We start from the raw sequence: 3,649 nt of genomic DNA on the forward strand, positions 1-3,649 counted from the left end.
CCTTTAAATTCTCTTGAATCTCAGTTGTTTCCTTTGCTGATATATATTGTGTCTTAATACATCAAAATTGCCAATAAAGCTGCTCTCATTCATCTACTACTTTTTGATATTTGTTGTTATGTGTAAAAAGAAGTCAGTAATAATAAAATTTAGATTTATAAATCTTAATCACACTTGTGCTGACAAAATAGAAAATGTACCCTGCGTACTTGTTTAATTTAGGCTGAATTTCTGTTCAGAAAGTTAACAAATTCCCTTGAGACACTTTTTACAAGGTGCAGGAACTCAATAAAATTACCATTCAGTCAAGTCAGCAAAAGCCTGAGGAAAATTACAACAGTAGTAGGCCCCAATAACGATTAAATACAAACCTGTAATTAACACATAAAACAAGTTCCTTTCTCAATCAATTACAATTGTCAGTAAAAATATTTTTAGAAGTTCTCAAAAGTAGGTCTATACAAAAACCTGTTCAAATACGTTTTTGAAAAGTTTGTAAAACTTTGTTCACCTTTTTTTTGTGAAATATATCCTCAACATTTTTTGGGAATGCATCTTATGTATTTGGCTAAATAGCTGTATTTAGAGTTAAGACGAAAAATAAAAACTATCTCCATCTCTCCAGATTTCAAGAAGATATCTGAAGGTTTTGAGTCAAAACTAACTAATATTTCACCCATTATTAATTTCATTCACCTTGACAAAAAAATATTTCCATCAAATGAAAGATAGCACAGAGTATGTCGCTGCCACCACCATGTTTCACTGTAATGCAAACATGATGTTTTTGGTTTTATGTTTAATGCCAATCAGTATTTTGAAATTGTAGCCTAAGAGTTACACTTTCATTTCATCAGACTACCATGGTGTTCAACAAGATTTTAGCTAGATTTGTATGTTTTTCTTGAAATCCCCTCGTCCTTCAAAACTTTAAAGCTACCACAAAATCTCTGCATGATGGTAAAAGCCCAGCCAGGGCGATGATCTGTACTTAACTTCTTGTACTACAACTGATCACCAATGAAGAAGCGTCAGCTTCTGAAACGATTAACAACGCTGCAGAGAGCAGATGAGGTAAAATTGAAAAAATTAGAGGTAATGTAATTGCATCCCTTAATGATCTGTAATGATTCAGACTGCATAATCTCTTGGTTTTCCTGACCGCATTCTCAGTTTAAAGCAGAAAACTACCACTTAACCATAGTGAATACACAATTAATGTGTTCTCTGTAATTTAAAGCATGCAAAACACCAAAATAATCCTCAGATAAATTATATTTTTATCTCTGCTCTTGTCTGCTGAGTAGATTTTTTCAGTTCACCAGCCTAATCTTTGAGAGTCAGAGAGTGTTTTATGATGACACCAAAATGTAGATGTTGATGTCCCAAAATATGTTTTCTGTTTTCTACAAGAGACTGTTCGCATACATGTAAAGATTATAGATTACAAACTGGACATACTGATCAAGGATAACAAATCCCTCTGCTTGCCATCTGGATGAAATGTTTCACTAATTAAATTAAAACTGGATAGCTGCTGTCCCTCAGACCACATTGCAACCTTGGCCTATATAGCTGTTCTTGTGGTTGCTAATAGCTACTAATATTGGTTCAGAGTTTCATGGGTGGTCTCAAAAAGCACTACAGTGTTTGGACTCTATGGTTTGATCATTAGTTCACCCATTAAAATAAGCTGTTAGCATCATTGCATGAATGCCTCTGCCGGCTTCTTTGGGAGGCATTGCTCAGATGCCAAGTGTCACATACTGTACCCGAGGTCCGACCACAAGAACGTCACACCCACGTGCTATTTCAGCCACCTACTGTAGAGCATTTGTCTGGTAGAAATGGGCTGCTTGCTAAACGATCCAGCCATAATTTGTAAAGAAAACATAACATTATTATTCATTATAAGCTGACTAACCAGTGTTTTTAAGGCGCCACTTAAACTATAGCCTTACTTTTCACTGCTTATTTTCCACATAACCAAGCAGTAAAAAAGTGACATGAACATATATAGATGCTAAAGTACATATTTAAATCTACAGTGTATTATTGGAGCAGGATTGTCGGAGCGTAGCCACTTTACATTTTTTCATAAGCTGAATCTTTCAACATCTTCAACTGAGCGGGGATGATAGATGATATAATATTTGCCTTTTTACTGCTCCAGGAGTAAGAAAGTGACACACACTTGTGTGTTTTGATTGTCTTAAGTTTTTTTCCCTAAATGTGTTTGATGACAGCTATGTGTGCATGCTGTAACGCATTCGCTGCCCTGCAGTGGAACGTGGAGCCTGCCAAAGTGGTTGCGAAACCACCCTGCGCCACTGACTCTGACAGGAATTTCCCATTGCCCTATTATCAGTATCAGACAAGCTGAGTGATCGCAATTACATCTGCCTGAATGCTAAGAGCGACTACTTTTTCCCTTTTTTCCCTTAGACAAGTGAGATATTATGAAAGGCCCCATTGTGAATCTTTGAGGTTCCTGTCTGCCACGTAAACCAACATAGTTGGGCTGTATGGCTCTAATGAGGCTTTAATTATGAGATTCCTCCACCTTAGCGACTGCCTCAATGGGTGACGGCTTTACGCAAATCCTTCTGTGTGTAGTTTATGAAATCCAGTGGGACCCAATCCCACATATACCAAACAAAGACACAAGTGAAAACTCAGAAGAGCCAGTTTAAAAGTAAAAGTCACGGGTAAACATTCACATATTAAATGATTTCAATCTATAAGTTGCTCTTTCATTTTTTAAGCTAGCTAACCTTTGTGACTGACATTTCATAATTGGATGTTTGATATCAAAAGAGCAGAGTGGAATTATGCATAAGTGGGTGTGATTGAGATATTAACAGTTTAGAATAGGACTATGAGCAAAACAAAACATGATAATAATGAGATGATGAGATTTTAGTCTGCTCAAGTTTACCTATTTAATCTTTCAGAATGATCTGTTTTAGAGCCTCTTGTCATTTTAAATCCAATTAAGCTGCAGCTGGCCATGCTCTCCAACGCATGTACTTACATTCACACATGAAAATGGATGCAAACCAATGTGCAAGTATACAACTGTACACATTTGAAAGCAGAAGTACAGCCTCTTGAGTACAACGAGCTTGAATGCAGAAAGTGGTTTCTGAATGGTAACTCAACAACAACCACTTGTCTTCTTCCTTGTACAGCACTGAGACAAAAATCACCTAATGTGCTGAGCTCAACTTGGGAAGGTAGGTAACAGGCTGGGCTTTGCTAGATAATGCTGCAATGCCTGTTGAATGTGACTTAGCAATCAGAAGGTTTTTGAAATGGCTCATTTTCCAGACGCATAGCTGGTGTTGTTCTGAATGCTTGGGCTGTTTTTGAAGCAAATGAGACGCAAATTGAAGAACAAAAATTTGCATGTGAATTTTTTATAATAGCTCTCCTTTATGCGATTGAATTAATTATTGCCAAACTAATGATAAAAGGAGAAATATTAGTCACATATCGTCAGAAATATTAATATAGACAAAGATATATATGTATAGCGCTACAAATAGTTGCCTAAATGCTTCTTTTTAACTTTAGTTACCTCAACATGGTAGCCACCATAAAGCTTCTGGCTTAACACTCGACCACCCCTTGTGGTAGAATTGCTAAA

This window comes from Poeciliopsis prolifica, unplaced genomic scaffold (genome assembly GCF_027474105.1).
Source record: "Poeciliopsis prolifica strain line A6 unplaced genomic scaffold, Auburn_PproV2 SCAFFOLD046, whole genome shotgun sequence".
NCBI classification, from domain to species: domain Eukaryota; kingdom Metazoa; phylum Chordata; class Actinopteri; order Cyprinodontiformes; family Poeciliidae; genus Poeciliopsis; species Poeciliopsis prolifica.